Source organism: Odocoileus virginianus, chromosome 31, assembly GCF_023699985.2.
Source record: "Odocoileus virginianus isolate 20LAN1187 ecotype Illinois chromosome 31, Ovbor_1.2, whole genome shotgun sequence".
Taxonomy (NCBI): Eukaryota; Metazoa; Chordata; class Mammalia; order Artiodactyla; family Cervidae; genus Odocoileus; species Odocoileus virginianus.
In genome coordinates, this window is record NC_069704.1 from 30,765,728 (window position 1) to 30,788,191 (window position 22,464).

General features: G+C 38.8%; 1 long non-coding RNA gene across 5 annotated transcripts; it reads right to left on the reverse strand.

Moving 5' to 3' along the window:
• Nucleotides 1-1,550: 1,550 nt before the first annotated feature.
• On the reverse strand, nt 1,551-20,873 carry LOC110136799 (uncharacterized). Of its 5 annotated transcripts, XR_011484874.1 has the most exons (5): nt 20,583-20,873; nt 19,015-19,216; nt 18,402-18,567; nt 2,761-2,961; nt 1,551-2,282 (listed from the first exon to the last, which is right to left on the reverse strand). It is a non-coding gene; the product is annotated as an uncharacterized lncRNA (long non-coding RNA). The 5 variants fall into 5 exon arrangements; XR_011484873.1 differs by lacking the exon at nt 19,015-19,216 and having other exon boundaries at nt 2,761-3,004; nt 19,885-20,871; XR_011484875.1 differs by lacking the exon at nt 19,015-19,216 and having other exon boundaries at nt 20,583-20,868.
• Between the last annotated feature and the right edge of the window lie 1,591 nt (nt 20,874-22,464).

The following is a 22,464-nucleotide window of genomic DNA, read 5'->3' on the forward strand; positions in this document are numbered from 1 at the left end:
ATTTGAGTCTGAACCTCGCCAAGCTAGGCACTTGCAAGGGGGAAAAAAAGTTTATTTATCTTCTATTCCTGGTGTTTATTTAAAGCTTTTCATTTTAAACTCGGTGATTGGAAGGCAAGTCAGGAGTTTAAAAGTCACCACAAATAAACTTTGTCTGAGGGGTCGACAGATTAGCAAGATCTCGTGTCTCTTTATATGATATTAACATGTGCTGAGAAAACATAACCAGATTTCTCTGCTGCCTGAAGTAATTAACAAAGCTATGCCCCCTTCCAACTTCCTCCCAGTCGCTCCCACCCCTACATTGGAAGTTTCTTTTGCCTCTAACTTGCTCGGCTTCCAGGCACTTCTTGGTGCATCTAAAACCAAGATTCATACATGCATAGCATCAGAAAGCCTGAGATAGTTGTGGTGTCAGGTCAGCCCAGGAGAGTGGTGTGTGGCTAGAACCGGGTCACCTGAATGGTTGAGTAAACATATTGTTAAAATAAAGCTGAAAGCTTTGTTTCTTTGGTAAGTGAACAAAGAGTATTCCAAGAGACTTGTAAATGAAATCAGCTTTCTTTACAAAACCAAGAGTTAGCAAATGCTTCTGCATTTGTCCTTAAATATATTTAAATCATCTCCTTCTGTTATTTTAACACATTCTTGACTAAAAGTTAAGTCTTTGTCCCAGTAAAAGGCCCAGTTTTCCCCAGTACGAAGTAAAAGGCATTAGCACTAGAAAAGGCCTGATAATTAACTGCTACAATAAACTCACGACTTGATTTTACAGGGTCCTGTCAAAAGCATCTGCCTGGAGTAAATCAACACAACTCGCTCTTGGGGAGCGCAAGGACTCGAGGCTTTCTGCTTTCTTCTTTGGAGAAAGTGAACATTGATCGGTGGTCCATTTTAATTTAAACAGTGCTACGCTAGAGCCTAAGCCCCCGTCAGCCCTGTGCAGACCTAGTGAATTCCAGAACAGGTTTCTGAGATGTTAGGTTCCTGGATTATAGGTTGCCATCTGCTCCTGGGCAGAAAAGATTTTTACAGATGTTGACATCTGTAATATCTCACGCTCTCAGGGGAGCCTTTGGAATTTTGGACATTTGAGAAGGCCAAATGTCTCATGGAGAATGCCTGGAAGTACCATTACTGAAGGCAAGGGAGCCTTGGCTTTTCCAGGGTAGTATTAAAAAGCACCCGACTTCTAACAGAAGTCTTCCAGGGTGAGAGCAACTCCTTTTTGGAGTTCATGGAAAATCTGTGTCCTCCCGGCCGTTCCTATTTCCCTGTTAGCAGGTTTGCATTCTCTGTGACAGTTTATTTGTCTTTGGAGGCACTTCAGTGACAAATGTTTAAGGGAGTGTGGGACAATGGTGGAGAACAAGGAGGCAGTTCATTGAGCTGACAGTGACCATACAGTAAATGGAAGGAGGTTCAGGCTTCACTGCTCACCCAAGCACACGGCAACGCTTTTGTGTATGACCACAATGGACATAACATAAGGTCTCTGTTTATTTTCAACAATATCTAGCAATGTACGCGGGCAATACACGTGTGTCAAGTGGGAAATGGCCGGAGGGAACTAAATTCTTGCACTAAGTAGCAAGACATCCTTTAGCGTGGGCAGGGTCCTGACAAACGTCCTTAAGGAAGGAAACCACACGCTTCAGGGGCCCCCATGTCAGGGACCACCACATGTCAGAACATGTCAGGGTACACTGCAGCTCTCCTAGGGGAGTAGGGTGGAGACAACTCAGAACCAGCAGTCTCTCCGGACTGAAGAGTCATGAGAAATCATGTAGAGTGGAAGGTTCCTTCCTCACCACTCCAGCATTTGTGCCCCGATTCCTCCCAGCAATGCTGTGTTGTATAAAATGAAAAGAGAGGAACGTGCCCTGAGAACTTTCCAAGACTGCAGACTCAGCACTGAAAATCTTCCCACTTTCAACTTTACCTTTGCATGATTAGCTCACAGGTTTCAACAGTGGAAGTTCTCCAACTTCCTCATGTGACCCTTTTTGATCCCGTAAAAAAGAAAAGCACACATGATTTGGTTTCTGACATCTTACACCAAGGACCTTCGGAAACAGGGTCAGCTGACCCAGTCTCTCCCAGCTCCCCAAAGCAAGGTTGTTGGGAAGCATCTTGTTACAGTGCCCATGGCCCAGGAGCAGTTCCAGGAGGCTTGGGCTTCCAGTGGGTCTTGCAGCTTTGTGAGTTGAGTAAAGTCAGAAGTTACTGTATTCTATTGGAGAGATTGCTTCTGCTGGACAGTTGAAAAGCTTCACCCTTGACTATTTGAATGACATAAGTAATGTGCTATTAGCATAAATACCTTCTAAGGCATCCATTTAATCAATTTCTTAAATAACAGAATGATCTACTACAAAATAGTGGACTGTATACACTATATTTTGGCACAAAGATGGTCATTCTCCCACTAGTAACCAGGGGCTCTAAATAAATGATTTCAACAATGTTTTATTAAAGGACGACAAGAACCCTCCAGCCGCATTAATCGGGGAGAAGTCGAGTGGCACTTTTGTTATGGAAATGTTAAGCACATAATAGCACTGCCAAACAATGTGCAGCCACTTCATTCTTTCAGCCATGCTGACACCTCTTAAAGAGGAACTGCAGGGAAGGATGTGGGAAAGATTTGCTTTGCGAGAAGGCTTTCAGCTAATATTTTGGAGGGCTACCTCCAAACCGTGTGTAATATGCATGCAATAGAAGCAAGAAAGGCTGCTGACATATTGAAAGTTTCCTTACCTTATTTCGGGAGCTTGGGTTCCTTAAGAAAATCATATGTCTACATTTTTTTGACATGGCATTTGTCAAAATTATATTTGGGTGATTTGGTAGTGCTGCAAGTCCAGTTTTAGAATGTGGATCAAAGCCAGTTTCTCTCGATGGTGTTGATATATACTGCAGTAGCTTTACTGAGTTCCCCTTAAGCAAGCAGGGTTAAGTCTGCAAACAGGTGAAAACACACGTCATCAAGGACATCTTCAATCTATAACAAAAAAATAAGTCCTATTATCTATTTCCAGACTTTATGGACACCTTTATATTTTCTGGTTATCAGTATGAATTTTTCTGTTTATTTCTATATTTAAATATAGGATATTTGTATGTTCTCAGGCACTAGAATGGAGTCATTTTCTCACAACTACCAAGTACCATAATAAGGAACATTTCAGTGAGATTTGAGGACTTTTTGACAGATACCTCTTTTATGAAAGTGCCAGTCATCTAACCTTTAATTTTAACCCTTGTCTCCTCTTACCTGTCAAGTAGTTATGCCTGTTTGGAGCATCCTTCTATAGTGAACATTGATGTAAGCTCCTAGGATGACCGAGACCTATGCCTGTAATCCTGAACAAGGGAGGGGAGTGGAGGGTGAACAAAAAGAATCTGCTTCAATTATACAGATATCTGTTGAGGAGCTACCATTGTGTGTATGATGTACTTTCATCCCTGGACAAGCTGGCAGTCAGGATGGAGATACAGACACCCATGTCGTTTCAACATCACATGGTGAGCACAGAGGAGGAGGATCAGATGACTTAGCCTGGGTTTAAGGAATGCTTGGAGAGAAAGACAAGCTTGGAGCTAGGAATAACAGCTCCAAGCCAGGAATGGATATTAACAAGAATGGTGGGGAAGACATTTCCATCAGAGGGAGCCACATGTCCTAAGGCATGGAGGGACTGAGCAGCATAGCATGCACAAGTGTGCGCACGATTGCATATGTTTATATGTGTGATTGAGTCACCAACAAAATGTAAAGTGGAAAGTAACAAGGATAGGGCTTGAAAGAAGGGCTAACACCACGTCACAGAAGCCTTGAAAGTCATTCTAGGCATTGACTTTATCCTGCCGTGTCCATGATAGGAAACCTCTGCAAACTCCCAGCTGAAGGCTCCAGAAGTTCACCTTCTTGAATAGAGTACATGGTGGTTTTAAAGCATGAAGACCAGAGACAGGGACAACAGTTACTGCTAGGTTCAGTTAAAAAAAAGTCAGATCACTCTGATGGGTCAAACATGGAGCATTCAGGGAAGGAAAAGGTCAACCACTGGACTACTAGGTTTCAGGTTAGCAGTCCTCAGGAAAGAGATTCAGGGGCTAGCTGTGTTTGGGGATAAAAGGAATATCCATTTGGCAGCACACTGCAGAAAACCAGCTTCAGGGATGAAGCTTGAGGCAGGAGTCAGACTTGTAGAGTGGTCATGGTTAAGACTCTAAGAGTGATGCACTCAAAGAAAGTGCAGAGAGAAGAGGGCAGTGGGCAGAGGAACAAGTGCCCAGGAAAGGAATCCAAAAAGGGAGAATAGAAGGGCAGAGGCATTGTAAGAGAAGCAGAAGCGTGGAATGATAAAGCTTCTGGACATGGACACCTAAATATGAAAATGCTTGAGACCAGTGCATGTGTGTGTGCTGAGTATATACAATCTAGGTCTGCTTGTGTCAAGAGATTGAAGTCATACTTTTTGTACCACATTGATTCTCAAAATGTCGCATTGCAGGTAATTATTATTTTCCTTCTTATATAATTATTGTTGTTCTTGTGCAATCACTAAGACATGTCCAATCCTTTGTGACCATATGGTCTGCAGCAAGCTTCCCTGTCCTTCACTGTCTCCCGGAGTTTGCTCAGGTTCATGTCCACTGAGTCAGTGATGCTATTTAACCATCTCATACTCTGCCCCTGCTTCTCCTCTGGCCTTCAATTTTTCCCAGGATCAGAGTCTTTTCCAATGAGTCGGTTCTTCGCCTCAGGTGGCCAAAGTTTTGGAGCTTAAGCTTTAGTATCAGTCCTTGAAATGAATATTCAGGGTTGATTTTCTTTAGGATTGATTAGTCTGACCTCCTTGTAGTCCAAGGGACTCTCAAGAATCTTCTCCAACACCACAGTTTGAAAGCATCAATTCTTCAGCACTCAGCCTTCTTTATGGTCCAAATCTCATACCCATGCGTGACTACTGGAAAAACCATAGCTTTAACTAGATGGGCCTTTGTCAGCGAAGTAATATCTCTGCTTTTTAATATGCTGTCTAGGTTGGCCATAGCTTCTCTTCCAAGGAGCAAGAGTCATTTAATTTCATGGCTGCAGTCACCATCTGCGGTGATTTTGGAGCCCAAGAAAATAAAATCTGTCACCATTTCCACTTTTTCCCCTTCTATTTGCCACGAAGTGATGGGATTAGATGCCATGATCTTATTTTTTTGAATGTTGAGTTTTAAGCCAGCTTTTTCACTCTCTTTCACCCTCATCAAGAGGCTCTTTAGTTCCTCTTGTTCCTTAGTATGATAAGGCAAAAAGAAATGACACTGGAAGATGAACTCCCCGACCCAGGTTGGAAGTTGATACACTTCTAAGGAAGAGCAGAGGGTAATTACTAACAGCTGCAGAAAGAATGAAGCAGCTGGGCCAAAGCAGAAATGATGCTCAGTTGTGGATATGTCTGGTGGTTAAAGTCCAATGCTGTAAAGAACAATATAATTATATGTTTCTGAAATTTTACCAATGAATATATATTACTTCTTGTCAAATTTCAATGTTGTTTAGTAATATTCAGAACCCTAAAGAAGAAATAGGAAAGAGTAGTCTCACACCTTTGATAGCTACCACCGTTACCTATGTTTCAGAGGACTATGACCTCCCTACCTCAATCTACCTCAGTCTACCTCAAATTCTCATGAAGTGATCTTTTTCTAAGGCTACAATAATTCAAACTGTAAAATTACTCTGTTTCAAAAAGCAACATAACAAATGAAAATAAATCATAAAAACATTGCCTCTTATTAGAATAAGAACTGTCTCAAGAGATCTTTGATTCATCAACTCATTCACTGATTCATTCATCCATTCATTCAATCAGTGTTTATTGAGTGCTTACAATGTGCCAAGTGACACTCTAGATACAAGGTATAGGGCAACGAACTAAAAAGTAAACCTTCCTGCCCACAAGGAGTGTGGACCATGATATAAACCTGTTTTCTGAATCTTGTTCCCTTGTGCTGTGCGGTCTTGTAACAAGATCATTCTTCCTGTATTAAGGAACAACCACACCCTCTTCTTTCTCTATACCCGTTCACTAGGCGCTTTGTTTATCTTTCCTTTCTCAAAATGTGTTCATGCCTCACAGATATATGTGGGAAAATATAAACTTTTATATGTATGACTAATCATTCTGGGGTTTTTTATGTGTTTTACAAGTGGAAGAATTAAATCCCATAATTTTCAGTTCATTGTATGGTTGTCTTCTTCTAGCAAAGTTCTGATAGAATAGTTAAGCCAAAATTTATTACAGCACTTTTAGGAACTAAAACATACCTTAATTCTTGACATGTGCCTAAATTAAAACATACGATTATATTCTGGCAGAACAAATTATCTGCAAGTAAATTAATCAATCACAAACTTGCACATTACATATTATTTTTTAAATAACCATTAGTAAGCTCTAGAAATAGACAACAGATATACACTGCTTAAATGGTCAAATGAAGCCCCTTGTTCATTGTCAATTGAAATTTTTTTATTTTTGCAAAAATTAATCTAGTGTAACAAATAGTATTTTTTTGAAAGGACTGCTATTTAGGGTGCTCGCAGGAAACTGGTTATTATTCGGCTTCTGTTCACAATAGACCACCCCAAAACTTAGTGACTTAAAGCTGTTATTATTTATTTGCTCATGATTTTGTTGGTAGGCAATTTAGATGGTGGACTCAACAGGTTCTTTGCTGACCTTTTCTGGGCTCTCTTGGCTGTGGTTAGCTGGGGGTCAGGTAGCGGGAGGGTATGTTTCTGATGGCCTCATTCACATGACTTGGAATTGGCTGGTGTGATGGAGGCAGCTGAGACATGTGTTCCTTACATCTAGCAGGTTGGCCCAGGTTTCTTATTATGACAGCTGTACTCCAAAAGCAGCAAGAGAAGAAAGCACCAAAGTGCAAGCGCTTTTCAAGATGCCACTTGCATCACATTTGCCGGTGTCCCATTGGACAAAGCAAGTCACAAGACCAGGCCCAGCTTCAATGGTAGAGAGACAGGCTCTGCATCTTGATGAGAAGAAAGGCAAAGTCCAATTGCCAAGGAGCATGAAGTCAGAGATGGGAAGAATTATGGAAGCCAATTTGTAAACACTCCCATAGTCATAAATGTGGCCCTTGACTTCTGCAGGGATGATAGGAAGAAAGAAAGGTTAGAGAGTAGTTTATAGCTTTAATTCTCAGAATTTATGGAATGTTAGATCCACAAGGCAAAAAAAGACCTGAAATATCAGTCTACTCTTTTATTCGCAAAAAATTTACAGTGTGATATTGTACATAGTAGGACCATTATTTCACTTTTTTCTGCTTCAAAATGTTTTACTTTGCATAATTCTGTACTTTTTGCTTTCCAGAGGAAATTTGGAATTAGTTTCTGATATTTCTTTCAAAAACTTTCATTGAAACTCTGATTGGGATTGCATGTAATTCATAGATTGATATAGAGACAACTGGTAGCTCTATAATAGTCTTTTCATCTTTCCAGTTAGATAAATATTATACAGATCCATAAAAAGATTTTACTATGCATTTTTATCTTCTTTTTTTATTCAGGTTTTACTTCTTTCTTTTTTGATTTATTTCTAGGCACTTCGTAGTTTTTGTTGGATGATGGTGCTGATGATGATGACATTGCCTAATTCATTATTGCTGGCATGTAGATAACTTGAGTTTTGAATGTTCATCTTGTTTCTAATCACCTGTTGAGCTCTTATGGGCTTTAGTTATTGGGAGGAGATGATTCTTGATATTTTAGAAATATAAACCTGTATTAATGATTATCAAACTTTTTGGTCTAAGGAAGATTTATACTTTTAAAAATTACTGAGATTTTTGCCTATATGGGTGTGAAGAGTAAGAGGGGCACAGTTTCTAAGCCTGCTATGATTTCTGATACCAGTTGCAACTTTGAGGTTCAGTAATTCACCAGAAGGACTCACAGAGCTCACTGAGAGCTGTTATACTCACAGTTTCCCACTGGGAAAAAGTTTACAGAGCAGAAACAGGGCAAGTTGTCAGCAGAGCTTCCATGCTGTCTCTTGATGGAGTCAGGGTATAAGTGAAAATACATGTAGATTACTGCCAACCAGGGAAGCGTGCCTGAGCCCCGTGTGCAGAGTTTTTACTGGGGCTCCATTATGTATACATGGTTGCTTGATTGATTGCCCAAATGGTTGATCTCAGTCTCCAGGTTGACTGATAACATGTGACCCATGAATCACATTATTGGCCTTTCTTGTAAAACCAGCTCCTACTATAAGATGTGGCCAGATCCCCATCTTAAATAACTTCCTTACTACCTGTTTAATCCAAGGCCTCCAAGCAAATAAAAATTACCTCCAGAAGCTGAGGGCAAAGGCCAGACCTTTTCTGGGCAAGGTTAACCCAGTGGGTTCTGTTCATCCATATTTGCTGTTGTGCTGTTCTCAGTAGCTCAATCCTGTCTGACTCTTTGCAACACCATGAACTGTAGCCTGACAGGTCCCTCTATCCATGGGATTGTCCCAGCAAGAATATTGGAGTGAGCCACTATTTCCTTCTCCAGAGGATCTTTCTGACCCAGAGATCGAACTTGTGTCTCCTGCATCGGCAGGCAGATTCTTTACCACTGAGCCACCTGGGAAGCCCCCTACTCATATTTACCATATTATAAATAAAAACAAATGCATTTTAAAAATGTAAAATAAGTAATTAAGAATAAGAAACTTACACATGTTAAGATAAATATTTTAGTGGAAAATGTCTTTTTTTTAAAAAGTAGTGAAAAGGTAGCTAAATTTCCATATCTTCTTCTACGTTCAATCTATTCTTATGTGATATAAGAGATACACTATATATATATATGTATATGTGTATATATATATGTAAAGCAGGGATAATTTAATTCTTTTCAGATAATTATGGACATTCTTCTTTGATATACTACAATACTCAGTAAGTGGTAGATTTTTAAAGCTTAGTTGTTAGGCAGGATCTGAAACCATATCAATAAATATTTCATAATCTACGATGTTGATTTTTCTATCTTGCCATTTTAATGAAACTTTCATTTATGCATGATTTTAAATCTGTTTGGGTTTTGAAAAATGAGAGTGAAAGTTGCTTAGTCGTGTCTGACTCTTTGCAATTCTTTGGATTGTATAGTCCATGGAATTCTCCAGGCTAGAATACTGGAGTGGGTAGCCTTTCCCTTCTCCAGGGGATCTTCCTAACCCAGGGATCGAACCCAGGTCTCCTGCATTGCAGGCAGATTCTTTACCAACTGAGCTATCAGGGAAGCCCCTTTTGAAAAATATTTGTTACTGAATTATGACGATAATTCAAATATCAACACATACTAATTTATAATATAAAATAAACAGTGCTTATTAATATCACCACCAATCTCATTATAAAATTCTCTAATTATTGGAAATATATTAGGTGCATAGTGAGAGATACAAGTTTTCCAAAAATTCTCATTTTTCTTGCAAGATCTAATGTTGTGTTGACAACAAATCCTGTTACTTTCCTTTGATTGTATTTATTTCTAACAAAAATATTTACCAAATATTCAAGTTTGAATAAAATAGTTTCTCTTTCATTCTTTCACATAAAAGCAGTATTTAATGGAAAATGGCTACTTCAGTTCACATCTCAAACAATCACACAAACATACAGGTGTTTTTCCTTGACTCGATGGACATGGGTTTGGGTGGACCCAGGGATTTGGTGATGGACAGGGAGGCCTGGCGTGCTGCGGTTCATGGGGTTGCAAAGAGTTGGACATGACTGAGTAACTAAACTGAACTGAACTGAAAACATTTAATGAAGGCAAAAATACATGTTCTCCCCATTTTGTCATACAGAATGTTAAAAAGACATGTACTCTAGTGTTTAAACCAAATTTCTATTGTTTCACTACAGAGATTCTTAGGTGGCGCTGTCGAATTTTTTTAGTAGTAGTGCAAGGCAGTGAGGAGTATGACTACTAGTTTAGTTTGGTACTATTGCCTTGATGTGTGCTAAATCGATATCAGTTTTAGTGACCATTGCTTTTGCTCCAACAGTCAAATGTCAATACAGTGAAAAAAGAAAATAGTGCCTAGGGATTATCATGAAAACAATTTTTACCTCATGGCAACCTTGAAAGTTATTGAGGGCCCTCCAGGAATTCATATACTACTTGTGAAAACTTCTAATACAATTTTTTTCTTTCTGCACGGTGCTGTGTTGAGGCACTTGGTGGTGTCCAACTCTTTGCGACCCCATGGACAGTAGCACCAGGCTCCTCTGTCCCTGGGTATTCTCTGGGCAAGAATGGAGTGGGTTGCCATGCCCTCCTCCAGGGGATCTTTCCAACCCAGGGATCGAACCCAGGTCTCCCACATTGCAGGTGGATTCTTTACCGTCTGAGCCACCAGGGAAGCCCTTCTAATGTTTATAGTATTTATGCCTCATAATTAATTTTTATGTCATATTTCCCTGGCTAGAATTGCCAGTATAATGTTAAATAGGAAGGCATGGTAAGAGGTGGCCCTTCTCCTTGTTTCCTGATATTAGGAGAAATAATTCTGTTTCTATTATGATGCTTGATGTAGGTTTCTAGTACATGCTTTATGAAATTCAGGAAAAGTTTTTTCACTTTGTTTTTTGTTTATTGGTCTACTGAGCAATTATACTTCTTGAGCTATTGTTGGTGATTTATAATTTTACAAAATAAGATCAATTTAACCTAGATTTCTAAAACATTAATATTGCATTGTATAAATAAGTCCCTTTCAGATTTTTAGTCTCTAAATTTTATGTTTATGTCTTCCTTCTTTCTTAACATTCTATGTACCTTCTTTCTTTTGATGTTTTGCTCATACTGTTATTTTTTTCAAACAATGTTTTCTTGAGTTTCATCTATGAAATTCACGCTGGGATTGTTTCCTCTATTGTTAATTTTTGCTGTATCATTATTGGTTTCTTATTTCTACTTCATTTTTCTTTCTTACTCTTCTGGGTTCTTGAACTAAATTCTTAGCTCACTTTTTTAAAAAAAATTGTTTTTCTCTCTGCTGGGTGGTCATTGCTATGTTAACTTTTCCCTAGTTGTGGACAGTGGGTCTACTCTCTCTCTGCAGTGCACTGGCTTCTCATTGTGATGACTGCTCATGTTGCACAACTTCAGGGCACTTGGGCTTTAGTAGTTGCGGCTCTTGTGTTCTAGGGCACAGACTCATTAGTGTGGCTCATGGGCTTAGCTGCTCGGCAGCATGTGGGATCTTCCTGGATTAGGGATTGAACCTGTGTCTTCTGCATTGGCAGGTGGATTCTTTAACTCTGAGACACCAGGGGAGCCCTATGTTTTAAATTTTCCATGTTTCTGTCATTTTGCTGTGTGCCCCGCCTCCCGCCCTAACTCTCCTAATTGTTTGAAAGTTATACCTTTCATTTCTATTTTTCCTACTGTTTATCTTAAAATTTAACTCACATATTCATTAGTTTTTCTCAATGTTTAAAGTTAGTCTACATTATCCTCCTAAAGAAAAAAAAAAATCACTTTTCCTAAGACTTCCTTCCTTCCACCACTTCCAAGCTGTGTCATAAATCATTTGCTCTGTTTTGCTACTCATATCTTTCTTTTCAACCTATCTTTTCTTAGAATTAACAATACATACCACAGGCTTTTGGGGGAAAGTAGAAAAACTGAGGTTATCAATTATACGTACCATTAGTGAATTGCTATGAGATAAAGGCAAAGTAAGAAAACTTATTTTTCCAGCTAGAGCCAAAGTTCCTCTTAGGGAAGAAATGGCCTATTTAGGGAGAACTGGGATAAGCTGTTGGGTAGAAAAAGAGGCTTCAGAATGGAAATCTTGACTTGAGAACATAAAAAGGTGATTCAAGTGTTTTTTATGAGAAGTAACCATAATGTGTAGTGAGGAAATCAGAAGTTAGAGGAGAAGAGAATAAGAAAGTGGAGACTGAGGTAAGACACACAGCATGGCAAAAGATGGAACGTGGTGTCATAGAAACAGTGGATGGACTTACAGACAACAAGGAATATCTAATATTCGTTTTAAATTTCATGGTAGCTCAGCTGGTAAAGAATCCGCCTGTAATGCAGGAAACCCCAGTTCGATTCCTGGGTTGGGAAGATCCCCTGGAGGAGGGCATGGCAACTTACTCCAGTGTTCTTGCCTGGAGAATCCCCGTGGACAGAGGAGCCTAATGGGCTACAGTCCTGGGGTCGCAGAGACTCAGACACAACTGTGTGACTAAGCACAGCTCAGCACATGGAACTTACATACATATTCTTTGCTGTTATTTATAAAACTCCCATAAAAATATACTCTCCTTGATCCTCCTGGTTTTTGTTAAGTGATGGAAATGTGATTCAGGAAGAAAGAGATTTTTGTCACTGCAGGTTAGCCTTGGAGTAAATAAACAGATCCAAGATGCAGAGAGGGGGATGAGAATACAGAAAACATAGGAAATTAGACTTCAAGGGGACTAGAAAAAAAAAAATGAGGCCATGAGAATTGATGGATTCTTATAGAAAACCCAGGGACTCCCTATAGAAACAGGAATGGAGGTTCCATATCTTAATGTACAAGAACACGGGGCAGATGGTCAAATGGCAACTGTTACTATTACTGGGAAATGGGGACAATTTGAACCCTATCTCTGCTGAAGGGAAAAATGCAAACCAAATTAGTTCATCCTACAAAGTTAATACTGTACTATAGATGCCTATCAAATCTGAAGTGCTATATTATGATTATTGGACTCACAAACCAGGCTACCCAGTGGTAGGAATAGAGGCCATCTCAAATGTATCAGGTCTCTAGAACTTCTCTTTCCCACCTTCGGATATAAACATTGCCCACTGTGAAGGAGATGTAGCTTTAGTGATAAAGTTGAAGGATTCTTTATATATGGCTCTGACATTTAGTCTCCCTTGGTGAGTTTCATTTTAAACATTCCTTTTTCATTTGGGGTTGTATAAAACATCCCAGAACGAAGCCAAACATTTTGGAATACATTCTTTTTGTCAACTAAGCACATTCTAGACATGCCATCTGACTTTAATTTGTTTGTGATGCCACCAGTGAGAATGTTTTCCCCAGGAAACAAACATACTTGGTCTTAAGTGAAGTCTTAGCCCTTCTGGGCTATTTATGCAATCAATAAATATTAAGTGTCTCTATGTGCCAGGAACTATATTACATATTATGAACACAATGTCACAATTATCATTCATAGCCTCATCATTGGTCAGCAAAAAATAGCAGACTAGATGGACTCCTGGATGGCCAGGAGGTGGTGTGAGTTACCCCACAGTTCTCTCCCAGCTGTCTAAAGAAATATTAATATGAGCTACATGACAATGAAAATGTGCTTGCTAATTCACCACAATTTCGAGGCAAATTTCCCCATCTCCCTCATCATTGGCACCCCTAAAGTTCTAGATCCAGAAATTCGGAGACGTCACTGGTAGCAGCAATTTCTCCGACCTCCTCCTTAGCTCCTCTGGTTCAGCCTTTGCTTCTCTGCTCTCCCTAATTCCTCTTCCATTGACTCCACTCGCCAGTGATGGCTCTCACCCACCTATTCAGTCTGTGATGCTGTTGGACAGTCCGCCCCACTCTTGATATGGTTCCCATTGCGGGGACACTTCTGTGCATCCAGGCTGCGGAAGGTGACAAGCTGGCCTGGCCTGAGATGGCCCCCCCGCCCTAAGTTTAAGTGTTCCTGGGGCTTATTTGTCCAGGATAGGAGGTGTTATAGTTGAATTGCTTTTTCCGTAAATTCATATGTTGAAATCCTAACTCCAAGTACCTCAGGATGTAAAGCTTATTTAGAAATAATGCTAAAAAAATGTTGTTGCAGATGTAGTGACATTAAAATGAGATCATACTGGAATGGACTGACATACCTGGTGTCCTTATAGAAATGGGAAATTTAGATACAGGCACACAAATACAGGGAGAGCATGGGAAGTTGAAGCCAGAGATTGAAGTCATGCTACCACAAGCTAAGGAAATTGAAGATTGCCAGCAAACCACCAGAAGTCAGGGGAGAGGCATGGAACAGACTTTTCCTCACAGCCCTGAGAAGGAACAAGCCTGAAGACTCTTCCTTCTCAGACTTTCACCTTCCAACTTCCAGAACCCTGAGACAATTTGCTGTTTAAGCCACTTATTTTGTGGTCTTTGTTATGATAGTCCTAGCGAACTAATACAGGGTATTTGAAAAGGAGTAGAATTTAATAAGAAGATGCAAACTTCCAGCTATGAGATGAATAAGGCCTGAGCATCTAATGTAATGGTGATTAGAACTGACAACACTTTTATGGTATAATTGAAATTTGATAAAAGAATAGAACTCCAATGTTTTCTTATATACGTATACATAAAGGTATATCCATGAGGTAGTGGATATGTTAATTAACTGAGGGAAGGGAATTCTTTAAAAATGTGTCTGTATATCAAATCACCACTATGAACATTGCAATACTTTATAATTTTAATTATCAATTATATCTTAATAAAACTGAAATTTTAAAAGAAAGGAAAAGCATTTGGAGGGGCGACAGGGTTGTGGTTACATTTTTTATTTCTTTTGTTGAGAATCCTGGTACAGTTGGTAAACTCTTTAGTTAGGCTTCATTTTAGAGAAAGTCTATTTCCTCTAACACAAATATCATATCACATAATGCATTATGCATACATTAGGCATAACAGCAGCTCCTTCCAAAGTTTTGACATAAGTGGATATCAAGACTTGTCTGGTGTTCCCCAAACCTTTACATGCATAACAATTACCTGGGGGAACTTGTTCAAAGTGCATATTCCTGGGCTTCACTCTTATACTGACCCAACCAGAATCACAGAAGGCAGAAGAATGACAGTCTGTGCTTTTGACAGGCATCTCTTGATTACATTTTGAGGAACATCAGTATGAGTTGAAGGAGTGATAGGATTTCATGCAAAATCTACTGAATGAGGTAGAGGCATCTTTTGGTGTAGTTTTATGACGAGTCCTAAAATTCTCACTGTAGAAGCAATAACATTTCTAGCTAGCATCTAAGAGAATATCCCCAAAGTACTTATTATGCATCATTAGTTAAAATGATCTTGTTGTAGACCTCGTCTCCACAAAAACCACACCATCATAATTTAATGAAGGAGAAAATTACTTCTAATTGGGTTTATTTCCCCAAGTAAAGGCAAGAGTCAAGAAGAGCCAGAAAATTATTTCACTAATTCAATAAATACTCGGCTCCCTTCTAGGCATAGGAGAAAAAAGCAGCGATTGAACTGTCCCTGCCTCCACTAAGCTTATACTCTAGAAGGGAAGGCAAACAAGAATATCTAAGAGCAGACAAGAATTCTAGCTCCTGTCTCTCACTCTCTTATACGGTGAGTTTCAATTTTCCCTGCATAGAAAATGGTTACATGAGAATATTTTAAAAGATTTCTTAAATTTATGAATATGTGTAAAATTCATACATTTTTTGAGAACAAAAAGATGGCACAATGATTGATTGATTCAATGTCCTATTATAGATTTAAAGCTATAGTGTTACTCTGAAAAATTGTGCTGCTAATACTCTGTGATTTACCAATTCTTTCATAGACATTTTGTCTGTGAATCCTAACTAAAGAAGGAAAAGATTTGAAGATTGGATGGTGTTAATAGCTCCTTTTAACAGGCAACACCAAGGGCAGAGATGTGTTTCTAATTTGCTCAGTTATCCTGACATTTCTACAAGGGCCACAAAGATCAAGTTTCAAAAAAAAGATTTGGCCATTGGTTTTTCAAACAAGATGGAAAGGTGTTAATAAAAGAATTAACATTTCAAACCATATGGAAAAGTAAAGAAAATAAAAATTTCTGTTCACAACAATTACTAACTATTAGTTTTCCGTGTTATTCAATAAAGTTTAGGAGACCATCAAATAGCAGGTAGAGAATAAAACAGGCTGTATTTTCAATTTAAATCTAATTCAATTCTGATAGAGATTAACAAAATGTAAGCTGCCCAGACCAGCACTGTCACAAAATCTCACACAATTACAAAGAGCATAAATTGTTTTGTCAATGTTTACAGGCATTTTCTTTTAATATCCATAAGTATGTATTGCACAAAACCCAATACTAGACTTGAAAATAGAACTCTGAGAATAAAACAGCAACCATCTACCACCAGGCATCCACTCCAAACAGGAAGATCCAAACTACATATAATTTAGCAGCCGAGCTTGCTTTTCTTCTAAGTTCCCAGCCTCTTATTTCAGGGTTTTGTGTGGAGTTTTAGAAAGAATATTGAAGACACGATTCCTAAACCATGCCATTTTAAGAGGATACAGCAAGCTTATTAATAATTGTATTACTCCTCTATTATTGCTAGGAATAATGATGGACTGGAAGCATTGGCCCCCGAGTAGAATTTATGCTGAAATGTTTTCAATTAACTCTTGGCACTGGCAGGAAAGCATCAAACCTTTCCCAGGCTGAAATATGGAAAATCTGCAGGGAACATCTCAGCAGGAGAGGAATTTCATTAAAACGAGCACATCATAATCCAATGACTTCTGCTCTCCCTCTAAGCTTCCCTATTGATAAGGAATCCGAGGTGATTTTTATGGATTTGCAGAAAGAAATGATTTCATAAGATCTTTTCAGAGAGGTTGCTTTGGGCTGGGCCATTGAATGATTATATGCTCGCTGATGAAAAAATGGTCAAACCTTGAGTTGACTATGATGCTGGGTAAGAGGGTGGACAGAAGGGTGTTGAGCCCAGATTCAGCCTGCAGAGAGAGGCTAGAATTCTGCAGATGCCCTAGGATCTGACATGGTAACAGCTTTCCCAGGTCTTTGCAGAATACTTTCTGTTACAACGTGGCCTTTGAATGACCTGTTTGGAGAAGCGAGAAGCAGATGTCTAATGATCAGCCATCATACAACCTACCAACTTTTAAAAGTGCGAATCTATCAGAAAAAGTTCAGTTGCCTTCCTGGATTGGGAAGAATTGGAAACACCCAGAAAAGCAGTGATGGGTAGTAAAGGTTTGTTCACTGGTTTTAAAATTGTACATTTCTGTCCTCAACTTCCTATCCCAACTCAGCTTTGTTAAATGTTTCATGAGAAAGAAAAAGCCTCAGTTTCCCCACCTGAAGAATCATGACAATATAATGCTACACAGACAGGAAGTTCTGTGAGTACTAAGAGATATCACACAGAAAAAATGTTCAGCAAGTATTATCTGTTAGAATGTTTTTTGTTTTTGTTTTTTTTTTTGCCATGTTAAAAGTAAAACATCAAAATACTTGACCAGTACTCCCTCAGAACTGCCAAGGTCATCAAAACCAAGGAGACTCTGACAAACTGTCACAGCCAATGGGAGGCTAGGGATACATGACAAGTACATGTAATACATCCTGGATGGGATCCTGAGACAGAAAACATTAGGCAAAAACTAAGGAAATCTGAATAAACTGTTGTTGTTGTTTAGTTTCTAAGTCATGTCCGACTCTTTGCAACCCTATGGACTGTAGCCCGCCAAGCTCCTCTGTCCCTAGGATTCTCCAAGTAAAAATATTGGAGTGGGTTGCACGCCCTCCTCATGGGATCTTCCCGACCCAAAGATTGAATCCACGTCTCTTTCATCTACCCTGCCCCGGCAGGTGGGTTCTTTACCATTAGCGCCACCTGGGAAGCTCAAATAAACCATGTACTATGGTTAATAATTTATCCATGTTGGTTCATTGATTACAACAAAAGTAATACAAATGTAAGATGTCAGTAAAAAGGGAAACTATGAGAGTGGGTATATGAGTAAAATTAAATTCTGTTTAATTTTTGTACAAATCTAAAATTGTTCTAAAAATAAAGTCCATTCAAAACAAACAAGAAAGTCAGTATCATTTGAAATTATAAGGTAACCTTTTATAAATAGCATTCCATCTTAATAAAAGTGAGACCATGTATGCATTTTGATGTTGTTTAGTGGCTAAGTTGTGTCTGACTCTTTGCACACCCATGAACTGCAGGACAGCAGGTGAATAAAGAACTTTTGCCTTCCACCAGACACACATGTGCAAGCATGCACACACAAAATACTCCCACATGTGCACTGACATATGCACACACAAAACATGTTCCCGTTGCAGATCCAGAATTCTGGTTGTCTCACTGTGGCTTTTGTGCTGTAAGATTCAGTACCCTTGTCACTTAACTACCCATGTGTCTTACATACTCAATCAAGCCTGCTGGTTGTATTTGAGAGCTACTGGTCTATACCTACACACTTTACTTTCTCAACATCCAGTCACTTCTTAAATCCTGGAAGCTGACTTCTACCTACCTCATCACTCACCTGAAATAGTTTTCTTAAAAGTTATCAGTGATTCGCTCATGAAATCCAGTGGTTTTTACTTCCTGATCACAGATTCCTCCTTGTTACTGTCTCCACTCTTGCCTGTCTTGTCACAGGTTCATTTTGGTTCTCTACTACTATTCTGATTCTTCTCAGTTTTCTCATCCTGTAGTGTAAATATTGACCAAGACCCCAATTTTAGCTTTTTGCTTTTGACTCATTATTCACTCCTCTTCAGAAATTTCACTGCCTTGCATTCCCTCAACTCCCACCTCTATGCAAGCGATTTCCCAAGCCGCGCCACAAGCTCAGACTCCCTTCTGACTGGCCCCGCCCCCCACCACCACTTCTATCTGCCCACTGGGTGTGTCCAACTGAGCCAACATTTCTAGAATCTTCCTCATCACCCTCACATAAAAAACTTTTCTTTCTCCTATATTTTTTGCTTATATTAAGGCTGCCACCATTCTCAAAGAAATCTAGTCACTTGGTCTTTGATTCATGACATGGATCAGCTTTGACTTTTTGGTCTGCCCACACCACACGTCTAAGACTCTCACTAACATGGACATTTCACTAACTCTCACTAACACTGACATTTCTAAGGACTCACACTGTACATCATCCACTTTTGTTGCTGTGATTCCAACTCTGACCTCATCACACATTGCTATAGCGTCACTGGTGTACTGGATTCAAATGCATGCTTATCCAATCCTTCCCACAAACTACATGACGATGTATGTACTGGTAGATGCAGATGTAAAATGAGACATCTCTACCTCATTTTAACCAGAGGATTTGCAGTATGTTTCCTGAATCCATAACATAAAAGAGAAAATGTAAAGGATAAAAGTCAGAATCATGGCAAACAGACATGAGAATGGAAGATCAAGATCTAGGAGAAATCCGTTGCAGAAATACAGGCCATGCGTTTAACCTAGTAAAAATCAAATGGCAGTTTGCACTTTGTGTCCTGGGAGCCAAATAGAAAAAGAAAACAATTAGATGATTCCCTTTTCTATAAAGACAAAACTGAATAGTTTTTCAGAAGCAACAATGTGTCTGGCACTTCATTTGAGAATAACATTTCCAAATGAAAGTTCCTTAAAGGGAACTTTTTCTAAAGCATAGCTCCAATCATAATATTTTTCTGTTTAAGACTTTAAAAACCATCCTCCCATAAATTGAAAAATGAATTCCAAACTTCTTAGACTGCAACCTGAGCTTGGGGGAATGGCTAAATACTGTGTTATCTTTCAGTCTTTCCTCTCATTCCTCCCTCACACGTTCCTTGCATTTCAGGCAAACAGAATTACCCCCCACGTCTTGGGCCTGCATGCATCTCATGCTTGCCAGGAATGCCTCTCCCCAGCCGCACTGCCATCTCATTGGGTCTCTCCCTAGTTCCTTCTTCTAGTTTGTTCTCCTTTCTAATTCTCCGTGACTGTCTGTGACCCTCAGGTTGGTTTTGGTGTCCTACCTTATGCCATGATGGGTGTATCTGCTAATGGACCTTCCACTCTTCCAAAGTGGAGGCTGAGACTGCTTTAGCCTTCCTTCGCAAAGGCTGTTTTGTTGAAGACCCATTTACCAAACACTTAGCTCAAAATTTGAAATGTGCAGAAACGGAGTTCTCAAAGGGCCTGTTCAATACAAAATTGTAAATTTCCCAGCAATGATGAAAAATGTGTTCATTCATTCCATTATATTCCAGACAACATAGGAAACATTAAACTGGTTTTCATGAGTGTGTTCTTCTAGGAGGAGAGTCAAGAACCTTTATTTTGGACATCTGCCTTAGGCCCACAAGTTAAAGTCATCTTACTCCTCAGCATCCCACCTAGGTGCTCAATGAGTAGTTTCAAATGAGTGAATGGTTTCTTTGTAAGCTCCAGATTTTCTCAGGAATGACATTTGCAAAGTCACATGAGAACAAAGCTGTTTGACTAGATTTTTATACTTCTTTCCATTGTTTTTAACAATGTGGTAACATGGAATAATCTAGGATATGGACAAAGAAATACTTTCCTTCTCTTTGCTAGAAATGTCTATAGCTGATTAATGAATGACATTAATTTACTGAAGTCACTCCTCACCATCACAATTTGTTTCATAATTTCAAATGATGTCAATTTGATGCAATAGCTTTCTGTCTCAGTCCCTCCAATATCTTCTTACCTTCTCCTCTCCCTCCTTCTTCTTTCTTCTAACAATCAGAGATTGAGCAGTGCATTCTCAGAATCCATATCCATCCCATAGTCCACTGAATTTCACTGTAAGTTTTGTATGTTTTATTAACTCATTTCATTGTTGTAACAAGCTTGTGACAGCAGCCCTACTGTGATTCTATTTTACAGGAGACCACACACTGAAAGGTAAAGTTATTTGCTCTTTGTCATTGTGAGTCAATAAACATAGGCGGCCTGGCCCTAGATTTCATGTTCTTGACCTCAACACACTACAGTCTGATACACCTAAATACATTATGTGGTGTCCAACTCTGCCCAGTAGACCATTGCTTCCATCCTAATGATCTCATTCAAGCCTCATAGCAACTCTGTATGACCTGAAGAATGGGTGTTACTAGTAGCCCATTTTTCAGATGAGAAAACTGAGTCCAAGAGAGAAAAAGTGATTGCCCTAAGGTTTCAGGTAAGATTGATGTTGAACTGAAACTCAAGCTAAGAAGCTCCTTGTACCTGGTATTTTCCCAATATATATGTATATATATTTCTCAGTAAATATACTGTGTCATATATATGTATATATATGAAACATATGTATAAAAAGCTTTATTAAGACAATTTACATATCATGAATTCATCTATTTAAAGTGCACAGTTTAGTGGCTTTTAGTATTCACTGAATTGTGCAACCATCATCACTATCTCATTTTAGAACCTTTCATTACCCTAAAAAGGAACCCAGTACCCATTAGCAGTCATTCCTTATTTGCCCCAACACTCCCTTTCTATCTGGTCCTAAGGAATCACTAATATACTTTCTGATACATGCTATGGACTTTTCACACAAATGGAATCATATTATATGCGACCTTTTGTGTCTATCTACTTCTTTCCTTATGTACATATACCCAGTTGTGTTTACCCATTCATCATTTAGACATTTGGGTTGTTTCCTGCTCACTTTTTGGCTCTTATGAATAATCTTGCTATGAACATTCACATACACATTTTTGTGTGAATAGAAATTTTCACAAAGGTTTCCCTGATCGCTCAGTTGGTAAAGAATCCACTTGCAATGCAGGAGACCCCGGTTCGATTCCTGGGTTGGGAAGATCCATTTTTGTGTGAGTATATATTTCACTTGTCTTGGGTGATAAGTGGAGTAGAAATTGTAACTCTATGCTTAACTCAAATGGTAAAACTCTATGCTTAGCTTTTTTAAGAACTGCCAAATTGTTTTCTAAATTAGTTGTATCACTTAACATTAGTTGTACCACTTAACATTTATACCAGTTATTTAGACAGTTCCACTTACAGTACATCCTCGCTGTCACTTGCTATTATGTCTTTTTTATTTTAGTCATGCTAATGGTATATGGTATCTTACTGTGATTCAATTTAATTTCCCCAATGACTAGTGATATCAAGCATCTTTTCCTGTGTATATTGATCATTTCTGTATCTTCTTTGGAAAATATCCATTCAAATCCTCTGCCTATTTTTAAATTGGATTATTTATCATTGTTGAGCTATGAATTCTTTATATATTCTGAGTACAAGTCCCTTGTACCTAGATTTACAAATATTTTCTCCCACCTGTGAGTAGTCTTTTCAATTTTTTTGTATTATCATTCACAGCACAAACGTTTTAAAAATTTAAGTACATTTTTTTATATTGTTGTAATATCTAAGAAATTCTTACCGAACCCAAACTCATTAGATTAACTTTGTTTCCTTGTAAAAGTTTTATAGTTTTAGCTATTACTTTAGATGTTTAGTATATGGTCCCTTTTTGATTTATGTTCTGTGTATGGTGTGAGATAGGGATCTATCTCCAATCTTCCACAAAGATATCCAGTTGTGTCAGTACCACT